The sequence below is a fragment of the Equus asinus genome, chromosome 16 (assembly GCF_041296235.1).
Source record: "Equus asinus isolate D_3611 breed Donkey chromosome 16, EquAss-T2T_v2, whole genome shotgun sequence".
In the NCBI taxonomy this organism is placed as follows: domain Eukaryota; kingdom Metazoa; phylum Chordata; class Mammalia; order Perissodactyla; family Equidae; genus Equus; species Equus asinus.
In genome coordinates, this window is record NC_091805.1 from 25,645,043 (window position 1) to 25,672,669 (window position 27,627).

The 27,627-nt window shown below is 38.5% G+C and overlaps 1 long non-coding RNA gene across 1 annotated transcript; it reads right to left on the bottom strand.

Annotated features, from left to right (window-relative positions):
- Positions 1-535: 535 nt before the first annotated feature.
- Positions 536-13,231, bottom strand: LOC139040385 (uncharacterized). The gene is made up of 2 exons (XR_011494845.1): positions 10,489-13,231; positions 536-4,598 (listed from the first exon to the last, which is right to left on the bottom strand). It is a non-coding gene; the product is annotated as an uncharacterized lncRNA (long non-coding RNA).
- Between the last annotated feature and the right edge of the window lie 14,396 nt (positions 13,232-27,627).

Here is a 27,627-nt window from a genome sequence, read left to right on the forward strand (position 1 = left end):
ACCAGTAGTGTATGAGGGTTCCCTTTCGTCCACATCCTCTCCAACATTTGTTGTCTTTTGTCTTGGTAATTATAGCTATTCTAACAGGTGTAAGGTAATATCTCATTGCATTTCCTTGATGATTAGTAATGTTGAACATCTTTTCTTGTGCCTATTGGCCATCTGTATATCTTCTTTGGCAAAATATCTGTTGATATCCACCCCATTTTTTGATCAGGTTGTTTGGTTTTTAGTTGTTTAGTTGCATGAGTTTTTTATACATTTTGGAGATTAACCCCTTGTTGGATATATTATGTGCAGATATTTTCTCACAGTTGTTGGATTGTCTTTCATTTTGTTCATGGTTTCCTTTGTCTTTGAAGAAGCTCTTTAGTCTGATGAAGTCACATTTGTTTATTGTTTCTTTTGTTTCCCTTGCCTGAGTAGACATGGTATTCAAAAAGATGCTTCTAAGACCTACGTGAAAGAGTGTACTGCCTATATTTTCTTCTAGGAGTTGTATGGTTTCACATCTTACCTTCAAGTCTTTAATCTATTTTGAGTTTATTTTTCTTTACGGTGAAAGATAATGGTCTACCTTCATTCTTTTGCATGTGGCTGCCCAATTTTCCCAATACCGTTTATTGAAGAGACTTTACTTTCTCCATTGCAGGTTCTTAGCTCGTTTGTCAAAGATTAGCTGTCTGGAGATGTGTAATTTTATTTCTGTGCTTTCAATTCTGTTCCATTGATCTAGGTGGCTGTTTTTGTACCAGTACGATGCTGTTTTGATTACTATAGCTTTGTAGTATATTTTGAAGTCAGTGATGCCTCTAGCTTTGTTCTTTTTTCTCAGGATTGCTTTAGCTATTCACGGTATTTTGTTGCCGCATATGAATTTTAGGACTCTTTGTTTTATTTCCATGAATAACGTCATTGGGATGCTGATTGGGATTGCGTTAAATCTGCAGATTGCTGTAGGTAGCATGGACATTTTAACTATGTTTATTTTCCCAATCCATGTACATGGAATATCTTTACATTTCTTTATGTCATCATCAATTTCTTTTAATAACGTTTTATAGTTTTTATTGTACATGTCTTTTACCTCCTTGGTTAAATTTATTCCTAGATATTTTATTCTTCTTGTTGTGATTGTAAATGGGATTGTGTTCTTGAGATCTCTTTCTGTTAGTTTGTTATCAGAGTATAGAAAAGCAACTGATTTATATTTTCTACCCTGCAACTTTGTGGGTTTTTTTTTTTTTAAAGATGGGCTTCTTCTGGTAAGGAAGATTGGCCCTGAGCTAACATCTGTTGCCAATCTTCCTCTTTTTTTCTCCCCAAAGCCCCAGTACATAGTTGTATATCCTAGTTGTAAGTCCTTCCAGTTCTTCTATGTGGGATGCCTCCACAGCATGGCTTGTTGAGCAGTGTGTAGGTCTGCACCCAGGATCCAAACTGGCAAACCCCAGACCACCAAAGCAGAGCACACAAACTTAACCACTACACCAGCAGGCCAGCCCCTGAAACTTTGTTGTAGTTGTTGATTGTTTCTAATAGATTTCCAATGGATTCTCTAGGGCTTTCTGTATAAAGTCATGCCATCTGCAAACAGCGAGAGGTTCACTTCTTCCTTGCCAGTTTGGATACGTTTTATTTCTTTTTCTTGCTTAACTGCTCTGGCCAAAATCTCCAGTACTATGTTGAATAAGAGTGGTGAGAGTGGGCACCCTTGTCTTGTTCCTGTTCTCAGAGGGATGGTGTTCAGTTTTACCACATTGAATAAGATGTTGGCTGTGGGTTTGTCATATATGACCTTTATTATGTTGAGGTCCTTTCCTTCTATACCCATTTTATTGAGAGTTTTTATCATAAATGGATGTTTAATCTTGTAAAATGCTTTCCTAGTGTCTATTGAGATGATCATGTGGTTTTTATTCCTCATTTTGATAATGTATATCACAGTGATTGATTTGCAGATATGGAACCATTCGTGTGTCTCTGCTATAAATCCCACTTGATCACAGTGTATGATCCTTTTGATCTATTGCTGTATTCAGTTTGCCAATATTTTGTTGAGGATTTTTGCATCTGTGCTCATCAGTGATATTGGTCTGTAGTTTTCTTTCTTTGTGTTGTCCTTGTCCTGCTTTCAGATCACGGTGATTTTGCCCTCACAAAATGTGTTAGGAAGTGTTCCACCTTCTTCAATTTTTTGCAATAATTTGAGGAAGATAGGTACTAAATCTTTGTTGAATGTTTGGTAGATTCTCCAGAGAAGCTATCTGGTCCAGGACTTTTATTTTGGGGGAGGTTTTTTATTACTGTTTCAATCTTTTTACTTGTGATTGGTCTATTCAGATTCTCTATTTCTTTTTGAGTCAGTTCTGGGATGTTGTATGAATCTAAGAATTCATCCATTTCTTCTAGATTTCCAATTTTTTGGCATATAGTTTTTCATAGTATTTTCTTATAATCGTTTATATTTCTGTGGTATATGTTGTAATTTCTCCTCTTTCATTTCTGATTTTCCTTATTTGAGCTTTCTCTCTTTTTTTCTTAGTGAGTCTGGCTAAAGGCTTGTCAGTTTTGTTTATCTTCTCAAAGAACCAGCTCTTAATTACATTGATCCTTTCTACTATTGTTTTGGTTTAAATTGCATTTATTTCTTCTCTAATTTTTGTTATTTCCCTCCTGTTGATTTTGGGTTTTGTTTGTTCTTCTTTTTCTCGTTCTTTTAGGTGTAGATTAAGATTGCTTATTTGAGATTTTTCTTGTTTGTTAAGATGTGCCTGTATTGATATGAATTTCCCTCTTAGAACTGCTTTTGTTGCATCCCATTTGAGTTGGTATGGTGTATTTTCATTTTCATTTGTCTCCAGGTATTCTTTGATTTCTCCTTTAATTTCTTCAATGATCCATTGGTTGTTCGGTAGCATGTTGTTTAGTCTCCATATGTTTGTCCCTTTTCCAGCTTTTTCTTGCAGTTAATTTCTAGTTTCATAGCATTATAGAGGCATGCCTTGTTTCCCAACAGATGGCCTATCTTTGAGAATGTTCCTTGTGCACTTGAGAAGAATGTGTATTCTGCTAATTTTGGATGGAGTGTCCATATATATCTATTATAAGTGTTATGGCCTCTTTGTGGAGTGTCCTTTTTATCATTAGATACTGCCCCTTTTTGTCTCTCATTGTCTTTTTTTATTGTGAAGTCTACTTTGTCTGATATAAGTGTAACAACACCTGCTTTCTTTTGTTTGCCATTAGCTTGGAGTATCATCTTCCATCCCTTCACTATAAGCCTGTGTTTGTCTTTAGAGTTGAGATGTGTTTCCTGGAGGCAGCATGTTGTTGGGTCTTGTTTTTTAATCCATCCAGCCACTTTGTGTCTTTTGATCAGGGAATTCAATCCATTTACATTTAGAGAGATTATTGATATATGAGGGGTTAATGCTGCCATTTTATCACTTGTTTTCTGGTTGTTCTGTATTTCTGATTTTGTCTGCTTATTTATCTCTTTGCTCAAGGCTTTGTAAACTCTTTCTTCTTTTTGTTTCAGGAACGAGGGCCTTCTTGATCAAATCTCATAGGGGGGTCTTGTGATGATGAACTTCCTCAGCTTTTGTTTATCTGGGAAAGTTTTTATTTCTCTATCATATCTTAAGGATATTTTCACTGGATATAGTATTCTTGGCTAAAAGTTTTTGTCTTTTAGAATTTTGAATATATCATTCCATTCTCTCCTAGCCTGTAAGGTTTTTGCTGAGAAATCTACTGAAAGCCCAATATGGGGTTCCTTTGTAGGTTATTTTCTTCTGCCTTGCTGGCCTTAGTATTTTTTCTTTGTCATTGACTTTTTCCTGCTTTACTATACCTTTATATGCCTTGGAGAAGGTCTTTTTACATTGAATTAATTAGAAGTTCTATAGGCTTCATTTCATGTAATTCTAGCTTCTTATTTAGGTTTGGAAAGTTCTCAGCTATTATTTCTTTGAATTAGCTCCCTGCTCCTCTCTCCCTCTCTTCTCCCACTAGAATACCTATAAATCTTATGTCACATTACCTAATTGTCAGATATTTCTCAGAGAATTTCTTCATTTCTTTTTAGTCTTAGTTCTGTCTCCTCCTCCATCTGAAGCATTTCTGTATTCCTACACTCTAGAATGCTAATTCTATCCTCCATAATTTCAGCTCTGTTATTTAAGGACTCTAGATATTTTTTTATCTCATCCATTGTGTTTTTTTATCTCCAACATTTCTGGTTGGTTTTTCTTTATAGTTTCAGTCTCTTTTGTGAAGAATTCTCTCTGTTCCTTAATTTTGTTCCTGATTTCATTGAGCTATCTTTCTGAATTCCCTTGTAACTCATTGAGTATTTTTATGATAGCTGTTTTGAATCCTCTGTCATTTAGATTGTAGCTTTTTGTGGCTTCAGGATTGATTTCTGGGTGTTTGTCTTTTTCCTTCTTGTCTGGGGTGTTAATATATTTCTTTATACCATTTGATGGAGTGGATTTGTGTCATCATATGGTGATATTATCTGGTCACAGGTTCCAACTGCCACCACTGAGGAGGTTGGGGGGACAGGAGCTGTGTAATCTGAGCCTCTGTGATCCCTGTCAGCTGTGCCTGTCAGAGCATGGGCCACTCCTTGGGATCACAGCAGCCCTGTGAGGTCTCCCATGGAATGGGAAAGCAATCACGTGGGGGCTCAGGGCTACTGCCACCTGCTCCCACAGTCCTGTTGAGTCACACTACCCACTTCAGGGCCTCAGCAGTACAATGGGCATTCACGGCAGCTGGGAGCTCATTTACCCATGTTCACAGCTCCTCCACTGTCTGCTCACAGGTTGCACCAGCCTTTGTACTTGGTGGGCAGGGCCTCCCCACTGGGTCCTAGCCTGAGCTGCTCCCTGTGGACTGTGTGGCTCTGTGGAATTACCCACTGGACAGGGAAGCCATCACACTGGGGCTCAGGGCTGCCATCACCTGTTTCCACAGTTGTGCTGAGGCACATCCCTGCCCTCAGGGCCACTCTGGCTGGGACAGCAGTCACATGCATGTACTGGGCTGTCTGGGGACCAGAGAGTGCTCACCTAGCTCTACCACCTCCCAAGGGCTAGTCCCTCCCTCTTCAAATATATCGGTGTGTGGGTCTCTCAGGCATCCTGATGTGCTGTGTGGGTATCCTCCATTGATCAATGAATGTACATTTAGTTGTAATTCAGAGGGGGAGAGACAAAGAGAACAGCTCACTCTGCCATGTTACTAGCATTATAGAAAACTTTTTAAAAGAAATCTCTAAAAAGAAAGGAAATTCTGACACATGATACAAATGGATGAACCCTGAAGACATTATTCTAAGTAAAATAAGCCACTCACAGAAGGACAAATATTGTATGAATCCCCTCATATGAAGGACCTACAGTAGTCAAAATCAGAGATAGGAATCGAAATGGTGTTTGTTAGGGGTTAGGGGGAAGGGGAAATAGAGAGTCACTGTTTAATGGGCATGAAGTTCCAATTTGGGAAAATAAAAAAGTTCTGGAAATGGATGCTGGTGATGGAAGCACGACAATGTGAATGTACTTAATGCCAATGAACTGTACACATAAAAAATTGTTAAAATGGTAAATTGTGTCTTACATATATTTTTTCAGAATAGAAAACCATTTTAAGGAAAAAAAAGAATCACATGGAAATTCTAGAATTTAAAAATAACATGAAATCACTGGAATTAAGAACTCAATGGATAAGTTAGGGGCAGTTTAGAAGACTTTATATTATTACTGAAGATGGAATTTGTCAGGAGGACAACAGATCATAAGAAAAAAGTCAGAATAAATCATGGAGAGGCAAATGGATGAAAATATAGTAAATTACACAAGAGATAAAGGGGATACAGTGATGTTTAACATACAGTTACCTGGAGTTTCAGAAGAAAAAAAATAAGAGAATGAGGCAGAAATAATATTTGAGGAGATAATGGATGAAGAATTCTCACTTGATACCACCGAACTTTACACTTAAAAATGAGTGAGATGGTAAATTTTATGTTATGTGTATTTTATCACAATTGAAATGTAAAAATTTCAAATAGTATCTCTGAGATTAAATTATATAGAAAATTAAAATTACAACAAAATAATATCTAAGTTGGGAGAGACTGTAAACGGAGTTCAAATGTTCTGTTCTTTGAATTGTCCACTAATAGGAAAAAGTGTTATTTTAGGGGCTGGCTCAGTGGCACAGTGGTTAAGTGCACACGTTCCATTTCAGCAGCCCGTAGTTCACTGGTTCGGATCCCAGGTGCGGACACAGCACCGCTTGGCGAGCCATGCTGTTGTAGTGTCCCACATATAAAGCAGAGGAAGGTCAGCACAGATGTTAGCTCAGGGTCAGTCTTCCTCAGCAAAAAGAGGAGGATTGGCAGCAGATGTTAGCTCATGGCTAATCTTCCTCAAAAAAAAAAAAAGTGTTATTTTAAATTTTAGTAAGCAAAAATGCACATTATAATCTCTAGATTAATGTCAAGAAAACATTAAAAGAATGATTAATACCCAATCTAATAGGGAGAGGAGAATATAAAAGAAAAATCTGAGGCCAGCCCCATGGCCTAGAGGTTGAAGTTCCACAGGCTCCACTTCAGTGGCCCTGGTTTGCAGTTCAGATCCTGGGTGTAGTCCTACATCACTCATCAGCCATGTGGTGGTGGCAACCCACATACAAAATAAGGGAAGACTGGCACAGATGTTTGCTCAGGGCTAATCTTCCTCAAGTGAAAAAAAAAGAAAAAGAGGAAGATTGACAGCAGATGTTAGCTCAGGGTGAATCTTCCTCAGCAAAACAAAACAAACAAAAAAAATCAATTCCCAAGAGTAGTAAGACAACAGAAAACAAAGCATAGTTATAAGGGAAAATTAGAAAGAAAATAGTAATATGGTAGGGTTTAATCTAAATACATCAGTAATTATATTAAATATAAATGGATTGATGCTTCAAAAAGAAAAGGCAGAGTGTCAGACCAAATAATAAAATAACCAACAATATTCTCCTCATAAAAGACGCATTCTAAAATATAAGAATAAAGAAAAGTTGAAATTAAAATGATGGAAAAATGATATACCATAAAAACTCTAAGCAAAATAAAACTTATATGGCTATATTAAAATCAGAAAGTAGACTTTGAGAAAGAATTTCTATAGATAAAGAGGGTCATTTAATGATAAAAATTTCAATTTATATATCTCAAAATATAGAGAGCAAAAATCAAACTTCAAGGAGAAATAAATAAATCCATAAGCATAGTGGGAAATTTTAGCATGCCTCTTTCATTAACTAGGACAATCAGATGAAAATATTAGCAACCCTAGAGATGTTTTGAACAACACAATAATAATGACTTAACTGATATATGAAATTCTGCACCAAACAATTGCAGTCACTCTTTTTTTTGAACACTTGCTGGGCCATAAAACAAGTCACAAATTTGAAAAATTGCAATCATACAGAGTATATCATCTCACTACAAAGGAACTAAGCTAGAAATCAATAGTGTAAAGATAAAATGAAAATCCTCACATATTTGAAAACTTAAAAATATGCTTTATAAGTAACTCATGAGCCAATAAGAAAATTGAGATGAAATTTATGAGCTATTTTGAACTGAGTGATAACGAAAATAGTCACTGCCAGAACTTTTAGGATGCAGCTAGAGCCACACGTCATAATCTTAAAATGCATATGTTAGAGGGAGAAAAAAGGTCAAAAATCACAGTTAAGCTCAATTACAAAACTTAGAAAAAGAATAGAAATTAAATTCAAAGAAATTAGAGGGGGGAAGAAAAGGTAAGAGCAACCAATAAAATGGAAAAGTAAGCATACAGCAAAGCTCAACAATGCCTAAAAGTTATTTTTGAAATGCGTAAAAATACTGATTGATCCCTGGAAAGACTGATCAAAAGAAAGAGAGAGAAAGAAGGTACAAAATAATTAATATTGGGAATTTACAAGGTGACATCAATATGGATCATAAAGACATTAGAAATATCATAAGAGAATATTATGAAAAAGAGTATTCAAATAAATTTGAAAATTTAGATGCAAATCAATACGTTTTTTGGAAGAATATAACTTTCTAGAACTGATATAAGAAGAAATAGAAAATATAAACAGTGTATAACAATTAAAGGAATTGAGTCTATAATTAAAATACTTTTCATAAGAAATCTTCAGCCCAAAGGTTAAAAAAAAAAATTCTGCCAAACTGCAGGAAAGAAAAAGTTTAGGACTTTCTTACTGATGATCATTGAGGCAAATATCCAAAACAAAATAAGAAAACTGAATACAACAATATATGAAAGGATAATGTATCACAACTAATTTGAGATTACTCAGAAAATGAAAACTTGGTTAATGTTTTTAAATCTATTAATATAATCCCTCACATTAACAAAATAAAAGAGAAAACCATATAATTATCTCAATAAATGCAGAAATTTCAATACTTATTCACAATGTAATATCATACAGCAAACTATAAAAAAGATCTTCATTAATTTATGAAGGGTACCTAAAATAACTATAGCAGAAATCATATCTAATGATTCAATGCCAAAAGTAGATCCTTCAAGAGTAAAAATGAGATAAGAATGCCCAACATAACCACTTCTATTCCACACATTTGGAGATCCCAGCCAGCAAAATAAATCAAGAAAAAGAAATAAAATGATTAATAAATTGAAATTTGTTATTATTTGCAAATGATATAAAAATGAACAAAAACCTATGGTCACATATACAAGGTCAATATTACAAAACTCAATTGTATTTCTACTTACAATACATCATATGTGTATATGTCTGTGAAAATTGGAAAATATCAAATTTAAGACATTACTTATATTGACAAATAAACATGAAATACGTGGGAATAAAATTAATATGATTAATTATTTAATTTAATTTTTTTGAATGTGCAAGATATCTACATGGAAAATTATAAAACAGTATAGAGAGAAATTAGAGGAAATTATATATACTATATTCAGGGATTGAAAGCCTCAAAATTGTAAAGATGAAAGCCTCAAAATGATCTACAAAGTAAGTGCAAGTCCAATAAAAATCACAGCAGATTTGTATATGATGTTAATTTTCAAATAGATTCTAAGATTTGTATCAGAATACAAAGTGCCAAGAGTAGCCATGACACTTTGGAAGACCAACTCGAAGACATACTCTATCAGATATCAAGAATTATTTATTGTAAAGCTACAGTAACTAAGATATCTTGGTAAGATGGGATTGGAACAAGAGACAAATACAACAATAGACCAAAACAGAGGGCACAGAAAGTAGACCCACTTACACATGGACCTTTGTTTTGTTAAGAAGGGAGCACGGTAGAGCATCTGGGAAAGCCTGGTGCAGGATTAATTAAATATTGCTGTGGGAAAAAAATGAACATTACCTCTGCCTCACACTCTAAAGAAAATCAATTCCAGCGGCTGGCCCTGTGGCCGAGTGATTAAGTTCGCACACTCCGCTGCCCCAGTGTTTCGTTGGTTCGAATCCTGGGCGCGGACATGGCACTGCTCATCAAACCACGCTGAGGCAGCGTCCCACATGCCACAACTAGAAGGACCCACAACAAAGAATATACAACTATGTACTGGGGGGCTTTGGGGAGAAAAAGGAAAAAATTTAAAAAATCTTTAAAAAAAAATCAATTCCAGGTGTATTGTAGACTTAAACGTGAAAGATAAAAGAATAAGCCTGCCAGAAGGTATCCTGGGAGAATCACAGGAATTTGGGGTAAGGAAAGAGATCTAAAAGAGAACCCACAAAGCAAAAACCATCAAGGAAAGATTGATAAACTGGACTGAGCTGAAATTATGAATTTAAATTCATAAAAAGACTCTTTTGAGGTAATAAAAAGTGGGAGAAGGTATTTTCAAACTAGAAAATCTGAGTGCACATTCAGAATATACGAAGAATCCTACTAATTGATATGAGAAAAGACAAATAAATCAATTTAAAAATGGTTCTCTTAAATAGACTCGTCACAAAAGAAAATATCCAAATGGCCAATAAACATGAAAAGGCACCTCAGTCTCATTGATCATCAGGAAAATGCAACACACCCATCAGAATATATAAAATTAAAACGACTGACAATATCAAGTGCTGACAAGCTTATGATACAATAGAAATTTTATCCTCCTCAGGTGGAGTGTACATCAGTACAACCACTTTGAAAACTATTTACTAAAATAATCATGCCTACTCTATGACCCTATGCAGCAGGGTCAGCTATATAATTTGTGGGGCCTATACAAAATAAAAATATAGCAGGAAAAAAAGTGCTGTTAAAGGTACTAAAACATAAAAATTTTTCCTTTCTTCCAAAGTCTGTCTGGCAACTTGTCATGATGCTGTTCATTTGCTCTTTAATGTCATTCTAAGTAAAGAAAAATTAAAATTTTAAATTATTATCATGAATTTTACCATTGCTCTCTGTATTGTGCTATGCCAGTTTTAAGTTCAAATATAAGATCTTCTAGGAGCCAGCCCAGTGGCACAGCGATTGAGTGTGCACCATTCCACTTTGGCAGCCAGGGGTTTGCCGATTCGGATCCCAGGTGCAGACATGGCACCGCTTGGCGGGCCATGCTGTGGTAGGCGTCCCACATGTGGAGTGGAGGAGAATGGGTATGGATGTTGGCTCAGGGCTAATCTTCCTCAAAAAAAAAAAAAAAGACCGTCTAACTCATATATGGAATCACTGTAATTACATAATTTATATTTTACACCCCCTACATGCACATGTATTTTATTCTTTCAAAACAGTGGAAACACTGCACAAAACTGCTGTTTTTGTTTTATTTCCCAATATGTTCACATTCCACCAACACTCTCTACCTTTGGCTTACAGTTGACTAAGGAAGGACTAAGAAGAAAAGAAACTACAGTTTGTCCCATCTTTCCTTTTCCTTCTCTGTCATCATTTTCAGAGTTACGTGGTTGGCTAATAAAGGAAATCACGTTTCTTAGAATGCATTGTCTTCTTTCTGCATTTGATGTAAGTTCTCATGCAGATAAAAGCATGGCCTCTCAAGGCTGTCAGCGCCCACCTTACTCAATCTGTATATGTAACACACTTATCTTAAACTTACTTTGAGTCTTGTTACACCCCATGAACAGTAAATCCACTGGAATTCGGGGGGGTCAGGCTGGGGGGGGGGGTCGGTCATATGCAAAGGAAGCCATGAGGAACTGCAAACATACATATCGTGCCTGTCTCTTCTGCACATGTCCACGCTCATTATCCCATCAGACTTCAATTACAAAACACGTTTCAAGATAAAATTTAAGAATTTTAAGACAGCAATAGCAGAGCATTAAATCAGGCGCAAGGCCTTTGTGAGCAGAGGGACCTGTGCAACTGTTCAAGTTGCATGGCCATGAAGCCAGCCCTGCCCTCCTAGATTTGTACTCAACAGAAATGCATGTATATGTGCACCAAAAGACATGCTCAGGAATATTCACAATATCATTATTTCTAGCAGCCCCAAACTGAAAATAATTCAAATGGTTACCAATATTAAAGGAATAATTATATAGTATAAATTCATAACACGGAATATTATATAGCAATCAAAATTAAAGAACCGTAGCTCACCACATAGATGACTCACACAAATATAATATTGAGCTAAAGAAGCCAACACTAAAGAATACATGCTGTGTGATTCCTTTCATATAAAGTGTTAAAACAGCCAAAACGATGCTAACCGTCAGGATGATGTATACTCCTGGAAAAGATGGCAGGAGGGATTGATTGAGAGAGGAATGAAAATAATACTCTGTCTCTTGGCCTGGTCAGTGATTACACAGGTGAATTTACTTTGTGATAGTTTATTGAGCTGAACGTGTATAATTTGTTCATTTTTCTGAATTGTCATAGTATTAATTCTAATTCTTTTAATTAAAAAAATGAAAATATAAAAAAAATGGGAAAACAGTATTTCTTTACTTTTGTCTATTATAGTTCTACAGTGGAAAGCATGAGTTCATAAAAATTTTTTATTCGGCAAAATATTAATGATGATATGTAGCATCTGCTATGATAATCTTAGAAACTTATCAGCAAATGAGCACATTGCATATTTTCAAGTTTGATGCTTAGGAAGCTCCTTGTTCACTCCCATTACAAATCAACATCAGATAGCTTTACATTTTTAATGACATTATTTACTTCTGATAGCTGTAGATTGTTCCATATATCCCAATCTCATGATAATTGAATGATTCACGAGAATTATTGAGATTTTTATCAATATTATTTCCTACAAGATTATGATTTTGTCAACATACACATAAAATAATTTCTTAAATTTCTTATAATTATCATGCATTGAGGAAAAAAAGAAAAGAGAATAAGCCTTGAATTATTTTATGGACTCCAGGTACAATACCACAGCAACAATAACAATCCAGCCAGTCAGTGTTGACAACGGTGTCTTGACTGCTACACCTGTTGAACGCACAAAGCATGTAAATTCATAATAATTAGGTCCCCATTTCTAACGAGCTGGTTGTAGGAGTAAGCAGTGAGAAATAATCCTTTGTTTTTGATGTAACTCTAAAAGAGGGATCTACGAGAAGCAGAGAAATTCTATACAACGGAACTCTGGCCACAAGAGGGCGCAGTGGGATGCAGAATATGCTGATTTCCAAGACTGAGATCTACGGCCACTCCGCGCTGTAAGAGAAGTACTACCACCTTCATCACTGGTTGCAATCATTCCAAATCCTGTACAGTTTTCTGCCCTTGATCAAGGAGGGTAAATTAAGAAAAAGAGGTGAGCAGTGACAGTACTTTTCCTGTTTGTTGACTCTACTTAATAAGTAGGCCTCTTTTCCTTTTTTAGGACCCGATGTTGAATACTCAATTCAAACAGCCCACGTGGATATATTAGAGGATACTGGAATAAGCTCCTTTCATCTATGCTCCATTTTCCTAGTGAACTCCAGTTCCTACCAGAACAATGCATGACAACAGAATAGTTCTAAAACCATTCCAACTTTTATGATCATTGAATGTTGCCTATTTATTGGACTGACACTACTCTGCTCTGCATCTATGTAGAAAAATTAAAAATGTGAGTGAAGATTACAATTAGCAAGGTTCTATAACAATTCCGTACCTCTCTAAGAGGTTGACTATATCATGTCTATGCTACATGGTAATAATATTTAACTGTGGCTTTTATATCATTTTTATATATCTTTTTCAAACTCATGAATTTTCTCTATAAAAGACATTTAAGTTGGAATGGATTGATTGTTCAAAGTTAACTAGAAGTCAACAAAGAGGAAGTATTTATAATGACAAGGTGGGTGATGAAAACCCTTTGACCACATATTATTTAACCACAATCTGAAAAAAAGAAGCCACAAGATAAAGCCATCAGTAGGAGTTGTCTATATTCACTGCTAATGCAAGAATGTGTGCAATTCACTGATGTCAGGGTTTTATAAATTAGACACACATGCAAGATTTCTTTTTCCTTTTCTCTTTGCCTAAGCTGGATTGTGAAATTTAATGAGCAATCCCTTTAATGCCTTCATATAGCTAATATTACTTGTCTTCTTTTTTAGGGGGTGGGGTTACTTTAAGATATTTTATATTTTAAAATCAGACAACTGGGAAACAAAGAAGTTTAAACTATCTTCCTCAGTCAGCATGTTGCCTGTGGTGGTTTTGAAAGTATGCCCACAAATTCTTTGAATCTCCCCCCTTCAAGAGATAAAGCTTAATTCCCTTCTCCTTGCGTGGAAGTTAGTTTTGATGACTAATTCCTAATGATTTGGATAGAACAGAATGGATAGTGTTCACTTCTGAATTAGAGTATAAAAAATCTGCAGCTTCCTCCTTGGGAATGTGCTTTTCCTGTCCTGGATCACTTAGGTAGAAGTCATGCCATGAGCAGCCCTGTGGAGAGGCCCATGTGAGGAGGAGCTGAGCCTCTTGCCAGCAGCCATGTGAATGAGCTTGGAAATGGAAACCAAACCCCACCCAAGTCTCCATAGACTGCAGCTCAGTTGACAGCTCAACAGCAAGCAGGTGAGAGAGCTTGAGTCAGAACCCCCCAGCTAAGCTGCTCCAAGCTTCCTACCCCTCACAAACTGTGAGATGATAAATATTTACTATTTAAAGCTGTTATGTTTGGAAGTAATTTAGTACACAATGGATAAGTAGTATAGATTTTGGTATCTGGAAATGGGGTGCTTCAATAACAAATATCTAAAACGCGAGAGGGACTTAGGAACTGGCAGTGGGCACTGAAGAAAGCAGTAATGAAGCCTAAAGAGCCTTGAAGTAGCTATTAATGAACGCCTCATAGTCTTTGATAAGGCACTGAGTGAGGACTTACAGGAAAGTGAGGTACAGGCATAACTGTTTTATTGCACTTTGCTTTATTGTGCTTCACAGATATTGCATTTTTTACAAGACCCTCTACCAGCAAAAAGATTACGACTCACTGAAGGCTCAAAGGACTGTTAGCAATAGAAGATTCTTTAATTAAGGTATGTACATTGTCTTTTTAGACATAATGCTATTGGACAGTTAATAGACTACAGTATAGTGTAAACACAACTTTTATATGCACTCTGTGATGTGTGACCCACTTTATTGCAACATTTGCTTTATTGTCGTGGTCTGAAACCAAATTCTCAATATCTTCAAGGTACACCTATAAATGTTACTGGACCCTAAAATCAAGAAGAGCTTTGCATTTTAACACTGGGCAGTTTAGCAATAGTATTCTATGTAGTTATATGAAAAGTAGAAAATGTACCTATTGAACTGGGTTTCGTAGAGATTTCCAACAAGAGCATTCAAAGGGCCACCTGGTTTCTTTTTGCTGTTTACAGTAGAATGCCAGAGGAGAGAAATAAACTAAAGGAAGAATTATTAAACAAAAAGGAGCCAGGAATCAATGATTTTGAAAATTCTTGTCTTCTCAAGATGGCAAATGATGCTAAAATTAAGAAATGGCTTCCAAGCAAAGAAGAGATTCAGGGCATTGCCAGGAAAAAATGGGGCCAAATATGAAGCCAAGGATGCGACTGAAAAGTCTTTTGCTTAGACCTCAGGAACATCAAAGGTCGCTCCTCAGAGTACACTCTAGTCAGAAAATGGCTCTCTAAGGTGATTTACAGTGTATATCACAGGCTCTCAGTCAAACTATAGGGCTTCTGGAAATCTCATGGGTATTGTTCCTCAGCCTTCTCAGCAAAAACCCAAGGTAGAGATGGGACTACATTGAAAGTGTTTGTAGGTGTGACTTTTATGTTACAGTCTAACTAAAAAAGATTCACAGAAAACCAACAATGATTTTAAAAGAATTATACATTTAGGAGGCCGGCCCCGTGGCCGAGTGGTTAAGTTCACAGGCTCTGCTTCAGCAGCCCAGGGTTTCGCAGGTTCGGATCCTGGGCGCAGACATGGCACCACTCTCATCAAGCCATGTTGAGGGGGCATCCCACACAGCACAACCAGAGACACTCACAACTAGAATATACAACTATGTACTGGGGGAGATTTGGGGAAAATAAAAAATAAAAGATCAGCAACAGATGTTAGCTCAGGTGTCATTCTTTGAAAAAAAAAAGAATTATACATTTAGAAATGTTACCAGCTTGTCCTGAAAGAGACAGAAACAGGACAAAATGAAAAGTGGCCTTTGGACTACCAAATTCCACTGGAAGGAAGCAGGCTGAGAAAACTACTCAGCTGTAAACACATGCTATCTTTCATGAAAAAAAAAGGTTACTCAGAGGACAAGACCAAGAGCCAGAGAAAGGCACCAAGAACCATAAAGAATTTGGTTCTCAGGCCTAGACGCCCAATCAAGGAACTTCCAACACATGTCTGACTGGATTTCATAATTGCTCTGAATGGTGACTCCCATTTCCCCCTTTTTGTACAGGAATGTCTATAGCAGTTATCCTGTGCCTTTCACAATATCATTTATTGGGTATTTTGAGAGGGAGGGATACTTGTCTGTTTATTCACAAATGTACAGACCAAGAGGAACTGTACTCGAGCTGTTGTAGCTAAAAAATACACCCAGGGAGCCTCATCAACACCTGGACCTGATTTAAAAGATGAGACTCTGGACTTTGGGCTGATAATGCAATGGGGGTCACAGGAGGAGGTAAGAGTGGGAGAGGAGGTGAATCAGCTTCCTAGAATCCCCAGTGACACCCACCTCCTGGTCTTCAGACCTTTGCGCAGTGTGCTCCCATTCTGTACCAGGGTTGGTCTGTGTGACCAAGAGTGTATGGCAGAGTGATGGTATGATACTTCCAAAATTAGATTACAAAAGATTAAAGCTTCTGTTTGGGAATTGTTCTCTCCCCCGCCTCCTTGCCCTCCACCACCTCTCTCTCTTTCTTTCTCTCCCTCTCTCTTCTCCTCTCTCTCTCTTAGACCACTCACTCTGGAGGAAGCCATGTCGTGAGCAATCCTGCGGAGTGCCCCATATGGAGAGTAACCGAAGCCTCCAGCCAACAGCCAAACAGATCCCCCAGACCCAGCAGAGACTCAGAGACTCCAGCCCTGGTATACTCCTTGACTGAAGTCACATGAAAACTTTGAACAACAGTCAGCCTCTAAGCCTTTCACAGATTCCTGACCCACAGAAACTAGGAGACAATAAACATTTATTGTTTTAAGCTGGTAAGTTTTGAGATAATTTTTTTTACACAGCACTAGATGAGAAATACATTGACATATGCTGAACTGCATGGGCATATTTCACAGAAGCACGAGTGAACAACACACTGGGACTCTCTTGGTTTTTCAGGGGTTTTTTTCCTTTGAAAAAGATATTTCAAAAATAGACTATGGGCTTTTCCTACCACTTCTAATGTCCCTCTATGACATTTCATGGCTAATAAAACAAAATGTGTAATGCAATTCGAAAGTTCCCTTAGGTTAACTTTTTACTTTTTAACCACATGATAAATAAAGCCTTGTCAAGGACCATGAAATCAATAAGTCCTATAAAGGAACGCTGAGTTCACCCCTATCCAATATGCTGAGTAAAATCTGTGATTCTGGGTCATTTTGACAGTACAGCCATGGAGATGGTACTGCAAGAGATGGGGCATAATAGAGTTAATGACTAGCATTCATAAATTAATTCGTTTTGGGGCCAGCCCCATGGCCGAGTGGTTAAGTTCGGGTGCTCCCGCTTCAGCGGCCCAGGGTTTTGCCAGTTTGGATCCTAGCCGCGGACATGGCACCACTCATCAAGCCACAATGAGGCGGCGTCCCACATAACACAACCAGAGGCACTCACAACTAGAATATACAACTATGTACTGGGCGGCTTTGGGGAGAAGAATAAAAAAAAAATTGGCAACAGTTGTTAGCTCAAGTGCCAATCTTTAAAAAAAAATCAATTCGTTTTAAGAGTGGTTTTAAGCCATTTTTAGTAGTTTTCATCTTTATTAATTAGTATAATGGTGGTTTCCCCATTTTACTAATAAGGGAGCCTGGGAAACAAGAATACTATGTTCCTAAGTTGCTCAAACAGTTATTGATACGGGTCAACACAAGGTTGACATAAGAGAAGCCATATTGTAGAAAAGAAACCATATTGTAACTTTAAATGACCTCTGACTAACTAGCCCAGACATGCTCTGTAGATTTTGTGGCCCCTCCCAGCTGCTTTAAGATGATAACTTTGTTCTTTTGAGTTCCTCAGGAATGTATGACCCCTGAGCAGACAGCCTATGCTGATAGCCATCATCAATGACGAGTGAAAGATCAGGGTATGGGGCTTTGCTCCATTCTCTGGTTTATATCCAGTAAAACAGAGGACTATCAGGAACTGGGACCAGATGTCTGCCCCACCCACAGACCAGGCACCTCCCCATCCTGGAGACTGGTCCCGTATATAACTGGCCTGTAGTCTTTGTTCTGGGAGATGGTTCTTTGGGACAAGAGTTGGCCATCTTCCGTCTTGCTCGCAAGCTGTAATAAAGTCCTTTCTTTCCCACCACCTGCCTCTTGATTATTGGCATGTCTTCCAGCCAGGAGACGAGCCCACTTTGGTGGTAACATTACCACCACAGTCCAAGTAGAAATCCATATCTCTTTAATTTAGTTTAATTAACATTCATTGAGCTTCCTCGATATTTCAACACAATGTTAGGCGCCAGAAATTCAAAGAAAAATAGGTACATGTCCTTATGCTCCAAGAGCTTAAATCTAGTAAATTTAAAAGTTAAGTGGTGAGCCAGCCCATGCCTAGTGGTTAAGTTTGTGTACTCCGCTTCAGCGGCCCAGGGTTTCACCAGTTCAGATCCTGGGCACCGACATGGCACCGCTCCTCAGGCCATGCTGAGGTGGCACCCCACATGCCACAACTAGAAGGACCCACAACTAAAAATACACAACTATGTGGGGGGTGGGGGGGGGTTTGGGGAGAAAAAAGGAAAAATAAAATCTCTAAAAAAAAAAAAGTTAAACGGCAAAAGTGTTGGCAGTGCTGATATACCAGTGGAAGCAGAAAGCATGGTCGTGGCTTCGTCTTAGCCATTTCCACAGTCCTCTGAGATCCCTCTGCCTTCAGCGCACACCCTATGGTTCTGTGCTTCACCTCCAGCCAGGTCCTCCGTGTGGCGCCGGGAGACAGATATTCAGGGAATCTTGCTCCAAGGCAACAGGGCTGGAATCCCGCCAAGCCCCAGTGGGCCCTGCATAGTTGTGGGCTTCGGAAAAGGCAGGGCCAGAATGCCCAGCCTATCTTGGCAGGGAGGCACTGGGCAGTCCATGGTGGCAGAGTCAGTGGTTTCTGTGGACTTAGGGGTAGGTGGTATTTGGAGGAGACAGTTCCCTGGCTGCAGCAAGAGGAGACATAAGAAGGTGGCCGGGGTCAGGGGCAGGAGGGCAAAAACCAACATAACCAAGTATTCCCAGGTGGTATTCCATTCAAATCATGTCCATCTCAACAGCCCCTTAGTTTCTGATTTCCGAGAGGAAGTTCCCCTTCCGGTTGCTGGGGCCTGCTGCCTTGGCAGGTAAGTGTGAGCCCCCGAGGCCATGCCCTCTGCCTCCGGGGTTGCAGTACCTCATCCCTGCACAGAGCCACATGGGCCGTGCATGCACTGTCTGCTACCCCAACTTGTGTGGCTTTGACAGCCTTGAGAGGCCACGCTTTCATTTGAATGAGAACTCACATCAAATGCAGAAAGAAGGCAATGCATTCTAAGAAACATGGCTTCCCTTTATTAACCAACCACATAACTCTGAAAATAATGACAGGGAAGGAAAGGGAAAGATGAGACAAAATCTAGTTTCTTTTCCTTTTAGTCCTTCCTTCGTCATCTGTAAGCCAAAGGTGGAGAGTGTTGATGGAATGAGAGCACATCAAGAAATGGAACAAAAACAGCAGAGTTAGTTTTGTGCAGTATTTCCACTGTTTTGATAGAATAAAATACATGTGCATGTACAGGGTATAAAATACAAATTGTGTGATTAGGGTGATTCCATATATGAGTTAAATGACCTTATACTTGCACTTAAAGCTGTATCCTAAGCATAAATAATTGAGAAGCTTTTTTGATTGATGTTTTTTGTTTATATGATAGGATAGCAAATTGGAAATTTTTTTCTCATGCAGCAAGATACAATGGATATTTAATTCCAAAATGAGATTCCAGATGTGGGGGACTGGAATTGGCCACCCCAAGATGTGTCTCTTTGGCATGAGGATTATTTTGGGCTGGTTACTTTTAAAAACTGCAGACAGGAAAGAAACTCTGAAAAGTAGAGTTTACTTACCCTTTGTAAGAGACATTTACACTGTAAAGGAAATCTCCATCTGTAAAGGTGTCTCCCTCTCTGTACCAGGAAGGAGGGATGACCTTATCTCTAGAAATGCCTATCAATGCAGAAGGCAAGGACTTAAATCTGTATACTAACCTTACTCATTTACTGTAGTTTTCTGGGAATCTCCCATAACTGACTCCCGCCACCCCCAACATCCTCCTTTGCCTTTAGCTGAAGTTGATATTTAAGCTGGTGGCTTCAGCCATTTTGGCGAGTTGCTCAGTTTGCCTGAGCCTCTCCCATGTATACATGTTATAAAGCTTTGTTTAATTTTCTACTATTATTCTGTCTCATGTGAATTTAATTCATTTTCCAGCCAGAAGGACCAAGACCGGGTAGAGGAAATGTCTTCCTCCCCTACACAGACCATACAAAAATTTTCTAATAAAATTATGAGAACCAGTTTTGGCACCTTTAAAACTCCTCACCCAATTGGATGCTATAAAAAGTTGAGAGTAGACTGAGAGGATGGAATTATAAAGAAATTTTACCTATTGAAAAGAGCTTTGTCCATCTTCAAATGAGGTGAGGAAATGTTTGCGGAGACTCTGGGAGACCTAGCCCGAGTTCCCTGCCATTATGGGAACATGCTAGGCTGGGTTGAGACACAAGTCTTCTGGACTGCAGTGGGATGCTGTGGTTATTGGCCTGAAAGTCAGGACAGAGATATCTAAGAGATTTGCTGCTATTGGCTCATCAACAGAGAATAATAACTGGTATAATCTCATCCTGGAATCATTTTAAAAGGGATTCCACCTGCTCAACCAGGGCTTTGGCCAGAGGGGAAGAGATCCCAACAGAGTGTGGGCTTGGGCTGGACCAATAGAAATCTAGAAGAGAGAGTGCCAGTAGCCAGCAGAATGACAGGGCACTGCCCACCTTGTGGGAGTTGAGGTCAGAGGGGCCCACCAGGTAAGCCGTCAAAGAATCCAGGGTGTTCCCAGAAAGAAAAATCAGCTTTAAACAGAGTAAAAAGACAGAATGAAAGTACCAGTCAAGTAAGAACTTTCTGGTGTCTTTCTCATTGTCTCTCCCTGAGCTCTACACTTAATAGTATAATATTCAGGAGAGACCTGAGGCTTCGTAGGTAGGAGAAGCAATCCACAGTCCCTCCCTGCCGGGGTTGCTAGGAAGCAGCTAGGGGTGGGAGGGGGGAGGGGAGGGGAAGGAAGTCTTCCCTTTAAGTGAAAATTAAAATTTAGACTAGACATGCTAATTTGAGTCAAGCTCTGTTTTGCAAGTTAAAGTAACCATGAGACTTTCTGTCATTAGGTCCCCTCGAGCTTTTATCCAGCATCAGGAAAAACATCTATCTTACTGAATATGCTTTAAAGTGACAGTGGGAGGCAAAAATAAAATTGCTTTTGTTATTACATCCCTCAAGCCATGCTTATTTAATACGTCAGTTGTATTTATTATAACGGAAATATTATTCAGGGTAAATTATGAAGCAAAACAAGAACTTAAATGGAAATATGCATTGCTATCATGAAAAAGTATGATTATAAATAACAGCCACAATGCCTTACATTTAAAAAGCTTTAAAATAAAATTAAAAATCACCTTCACATCTATTTTTCATCATCTCTACTATGCCTCACAGTAGTAGCAGAATAAGATATTAATTAAGCTCCACATCGAGACCTAGATATACATAGCTATCTAGACTCTCAGAGTTTATAAATCTAATAGTATAGACTAACAAAATAGATTTTTAAAGGATCCAGCTCAACCTGGTTCTTCACCTCTACATTTCTCCCCACCCAGAATCACTGGATCTTAATCCAGGTCCTCACCAGCTGGCTGGTTCCCGAGGCCTGGCCTGGGACCACCCCAGCCCCACATCCCAGAGCTCCATGTTGCTCCCTTGTTCTGAATCTTCTTTTGGCACTAGGTCCGCTTCTGATATCTGGGCCTTCACTGCATTCCCAAGCTTTGACATCTATCTCCATGACTCAGACTTGGCTTCTGCCCATCCCCAAGTTCTTGATTACTTGCCTTTATTCCCTGTCCTTCCCAGGATTTCTTTGGATCACTTCCAAAGGATTGAAGTCCTGTCTCAGAAATCAGCCTAGCGAACTGAGCCTGCATATCCCTTGACAAGTCTTCCTTTAGTCTTCATTGCTGTATCATGCTCAAATGCCAGAACTCTCTGCTGCTTCAGTATTAGTTCTGTTGCCAAATATTTACCTGGCTGAACCTGACTGTAACCCTCAGAAATTGTGCTTACACGACAACCTAAACCTCCAGCTGAGCACGTGCATCAGGTTCCAGCTCCCTGTGGGCTTTTAGGTTCTAGCCCCTCCTATAAGCCTGTTCTGATGGAAGTAACTGACACGCTCTACTAAGTCCAAATAATAATGAGTTAACATCTGTTAATATCTTATTAAGGTCCATTCACTGTGTGAAGTATTGCATTATTTTATTTGATTCTTACAACAGCCTTATGAGGTAGGGACTACTGCCTTTTACAAATGAGGAAATTGAGAGATATACTGGTTAGATAACTTGCCCAATATTAATAGTTCATAAGTAGAAGAGACCAGGCTTGACCCAGCCACGTAGAAGTTTCTAGGACAATTGACAATTTAATGCATACACATTCTCCAGGGGGAAAAAAGCATTCAATTGATCCAGGAAATGACGCAGAAAAACTTAAGCCACATATAGAAGAAGGCTAAGTGTATTTTAGGAAAAGGAAAGACAAGTGAGAACAAATGACTTTATATTTGTTGATACACAGGTGAGAAGTGCTACAAAAAGGAAGAAAAAAAGTTGAATCTGCTAACTGGGCAGCTCAACAACATTTGGCAAGAGACTTCAGAGAAAAAGACTGGTTTCTGGAGAAGAGCCTTCAGTTGCCAAAACCCTGGAAGGAAGCCTGACCTTAGTCCTGGTTGGACAGGAACTGGAGCTGCTCCAAGGTGCTGTGGGAAGCGTCAGGTCTGCACGTGGAGCACTTTAACTCTCTGCCCAGGAGGGTTTTCTACCACCTAATGAGAAAAGAAAGTGTAGTATAGCTGAGTTTGGTGTCCAGCAGAACTAGGGTCCACAGCTTCCAGACTCCATCTCTTACTTTGAGAAGATCAACTAGTTTTTCTGAGGCTTGGTTTCCTCAGTTATAAAATGGGAATATTAGGATCTATCATGCAAGATTATGATGGTGAGAGATACTTATGGAAATAACCACCACCATGCCCAGCACATCACAAATACCTGGCAAATACTTAATGGTACCGTTATGATTTGTGAGGAGAAAAGGAGAACGGCCACCATGATACCAAGAAAGGATTGTGAGCTGTATTCCTAGTTCCCAGCAGAATTCCTGGCACATAGCAGGCAATCAATAAATACTTATTGAGTGAATGAAGGAGTAAAATAAGGAATAAATGAATCCTAGTAACTCCATCTCAAGGCCCAGAATATAGTTGCTTGCATAAGAGAGGGCAGCATATGAGCTGACATCTGATGTGTCACCCAAAGTTCTGTCATTTTCTATGTCTCATGGGGCTTCTAGGTCTTGCAGGCTCTGAGGCAGGGTCCAGCGCTGCTGCCACCCTGGTATGTGGTAGGATGCTCTAATGCTTTTCTTTAGCATATAGGATTCATTCAAAGTAATAGATGTCATGTCTGTGCCATTTCAAAACTTTCACGTGTCTAATGAGTACTTTTCCAGCCTTTACCCTGGAGGTAGGGTAGGTCAAGAAAAGGATAAACCAGTCTTTTCAGAGCCTAGATCCCTCAGTTGCCTGAGTAACCTCTTGGTCCATACTCACATAGTGGTAAAAGGGTGGTAAAGAGCATTACTTGAATGTGGACACAGGAAACTTCCGAAGTAGCATAGACGTGACATCCATTACTTTGGAAAAGAATTGAAGTTGGAGAGAAGCAATAGAAGGAATTTCAGGAGTGGGTAGGGTGGGTTAAAGGAAAGTCAATATAGAATGAAATCATACAAGAAAACTGCTGTAGTCATGCAACAAACATCTCTCACCACATTCTGAGAGATTGGCTATGTTCACTCCATATCAAGAATGAAATAAAATACAGCATCATAATGAGACAGAGATTTAGAACTCTGATTTTTTTAATAAAGTTAAAAAACGAAGGATTATTTATACTGATGGCATTTGAAGAGTATTTGAAACTAGTAAATGATGCCAACTAGCAGTGAAATTAATAAAATATCCAAGGCCAATGATATGGAAGGGGGAAACCAATTGCTTTCAGGGACCCACCCCTTCACTGAGTGCTGAATACCCAGAGCAAAAATGAACACTAATGAAGAGAACTGACTATCAAAATAGATGACTAGAGTCATCATGTGGTGGTTGGTTCAGTTCCAACTCAAACAGCAGCCCAATCTGTGTTCCTCTAAGATCTTTCTACAGGCTGGCACCATGCAACAAATAGCCCATCTGTATTGCTGGGGCTGGCACCAATGAGAGCAGACATCTATTTACATAATGACAGATTTCAGCGGCTAAAATGACCCTATATTTGGCATGGCTTACTCATAAAAACTGGAGATTTAATGTGCCAGTAGGCTATAATTGGTCCAATGAATTGTTTTCTTAATGCATGGTAAATTTTCAGTGTTTTTCAAGAGGCTAAACACACAATTTGCAAGGGCCTAAATTGTTTTACCTTAAAGATAGCTAACTAGAAAAGACAAGCTATTTTACATGTAGTTGAAGTGTAACGATCTGGCCCTTTGTACTCAAAAAATATTTATTTATTATTTTCTTCCAAAATCAAGGGGCTATTTAAATTGCTTTTTTGTTTTATGGTTGATAAAATGGTTTAAGAAAAATAAATGCATGCACTTTGGAGTCTTATGGACCTGGATTGTAAACTTCTTTCCAGTACTTACTAGCTGTGTAATCATGGTTATTTGCGGTTCTCTGTTCATGATCTACAAAGTAAGGATAAGAACTCTCACCTCAAAAACTGTCCTGATGCTAAATAGGACACAGAGACAGCACTTAGCAAAGAGTCTGGAAAAAATTAAATATTAGATGGATATTAGTTACCTCTGCTTCTTTCTTCTCTATCCTCAATGTTCCAAGAGAATCAAATACAATGTTTTTAAATTTTAAAAAGTAATTTGGGGTTCGGCCCAGTGGGGCAGCAGTTAAGCCCGCATGTTCTGCTTTCATGGCCGGGGTTTGCCAGTTCGGATCCTGGGTGCGGACATGACACCGCCTGGCCCGCCATGCTATGGTAGGCGTCCCATATATAAAGTAGGGGAAGATGGGCACGGATGTTAGCTCAGGGCCAGTCTTCCTCAGCAAAAAGAGGAGGATTGGCAGCAGTTAGCTCGGGCTAATCTTCCTCAAAAAAAAAAAGTATTTGACCTAAATTATCAATCTGCCCAAATGGTTGTATTTTTCAGGAAGTAGCTGAGACAGGTAAATCTATGCACCTGTAATGGTAACAGGTATGCCCCTAAAGCTAGGGCACAAATTATATTGTTTAAATCAACTTATTAACAACGATGTTTAAATCAGAGTTCACATTTTTTTTTAAGGAAGATTAGCCCTGAGCTAACATCCACTGCCAATCTTCCTCCTTTTGCTGAGGAAGATTGGCCCTGAGCTAGCATCCATGCCCATCTTCCTCTATTTATATGTGGGACACCCGCCACAGCATGGCTTGATAAGCAGTGAGTAGGTCCACACCTGGGATCCAAACCAGCGAACCCCAGGCCGCTGAAGCAGAGCATGCAAACTTAACCACTGCGCCACCAGGCTGGCCCCTAGAGTTCACACTTTAAAAGAATCCTGTGAAGTACCCTTGCTTAGAATAAATAACCACCTCTAAATAATCTGTTTTATAATTCTAGATTTCTGGCTTCTATGTGAATACTTTGACTAAAATGAGATATATCACTTTTCAGTAAGCCAATAATTACATATTCGTTCATCAAAGTCAGTAGACTTTGAAAAAGAGTATTGTATAATTTTTATTATATTTTATATCTGAAAACATACTATTGTCAGGAAGATAACAATATTTGATGTAGTCAGAATCATGGGGCCACTGTTACACTTCAGTCTTTCATGGAAAGGGCCTGCCCGGGGGGAGGGAAGGTACAACGTGGAATATAAGCATATACTCCATCTAGCACGTAGTAAATGCTTAATGACTTTTTGTGGCTGTTTGTTGATGTTAGCAAATATTAAGCTATTATCAGCCACTGATATTTTGTGAATTGATTTAACTGGGGCAGAAATCCAGGGTTAGCAAGAGAGGAAATAAGATTAAAAGCGTGAAGAGGGCCTGATTCCCTCCATTGAGAGGTTGACTTTGTCTGGAGTTGTGGGGCATTGAAGGGGAAGATAGGGCCACTGAGGATAAAAATCTACTACAAATGGAATACATCTGAGAGAAAACACATAGAAATACTACAAATTGGTATAGGCAAAGTATAAGTTATTGTCCTACTGTATTGTAATTGTCCTAAATCACGGTCTATTGTTCTAATTGCATCATAAAATCAAAATAACAATAAAATACTAATGAATTACAGATTAGCCCAATTTTGTAAGAAATTAAACATCAAAAGTGGTCATTTAGCAACAGATATCAATCGCTAGTACCATTGCTTCACACGTTCTGCTTAACCCAGCTGTGATTTCTGAGTCTATTTCTACTGGCACAGATAAGGAATCATTTCCAAAGGAGAATTTAGTTTTAAGCTCTCCTAGAAACTGCTCTAAGAAACCTTAAAAAAACATTGAAATGTCATCTGCTAAAAAATATTCTGGCATGATAAATTTAAACAATGTGAAACACAAGAGATTAAAAATATGGTTCAATCATATCACCAATCTTGGCAGGCACTGAAAAAGCAGATGTTAGAGGAAACTTTAGAAAGTATTCCATTTGAACATAATAGACCTAAATTTTTCCCAAATGTCTTTGTTATAACTCTTACAGTATTCATATGCCAATGAGGTCTTTGTGATTTTGTTGTTGGAGTTATTAACTTGTCAGATTGCACTGGTTTTTCTGAGTCTGAAATCATAACTTTTGTTTTTAGGAGAATAGTAGAGTTACTGTTCTGTGAGTAAAATCGCAATTCTCAAATATTTCTGTGATATTCAAAGGGGACACTATTTGTAGTCATGGTTGCTATTGAGAAAGTTACTTATCTGCTAATATATATATATATATATTTTTTTTTTTTTGAGGAAGATTAGCCCTCAGCTAACTACTGCCAATCCTCCTCTTTTTGCTGAGAAAGACTGGCCCTGAGCTAACATCCATGCCCATCTTCCTCTACTTTATATGTGGGACAACATGTATAAAGTACACATGGCTACAGCATGGCTTGCCAAGCGACGCCATGTCCGCACCCAGGATCCAAACCGGCGAACCCCGGTCCGCAGAGAAGCAGAACGTGTGAACTTAACCGCTGCGCCACTGGGCCCGCCCCCTGCTAATGTATTTTAAATTAGCAAGACAAAGTGAGAAACTGATTTCTAACTCCAACTACATGTTCACTGGCATAGATAAGTTTAGTTAGTTGCCTACTTTGCCATTTCAGTGAAATCTTATTCTTACTGAGTGGCAATTTCTCTTTAACCTAATCTAAAAAAGCAAAGGTTTTGAAATGGTCTCTGCCATCTACTTCATGAAACATCCTCAGTGAAAGAAGAAAGCGTTTATCACCTTTAATAACGAGTATGGCTCAGTCTGTAATTCTACTTTCACTTTATTCTCATCAA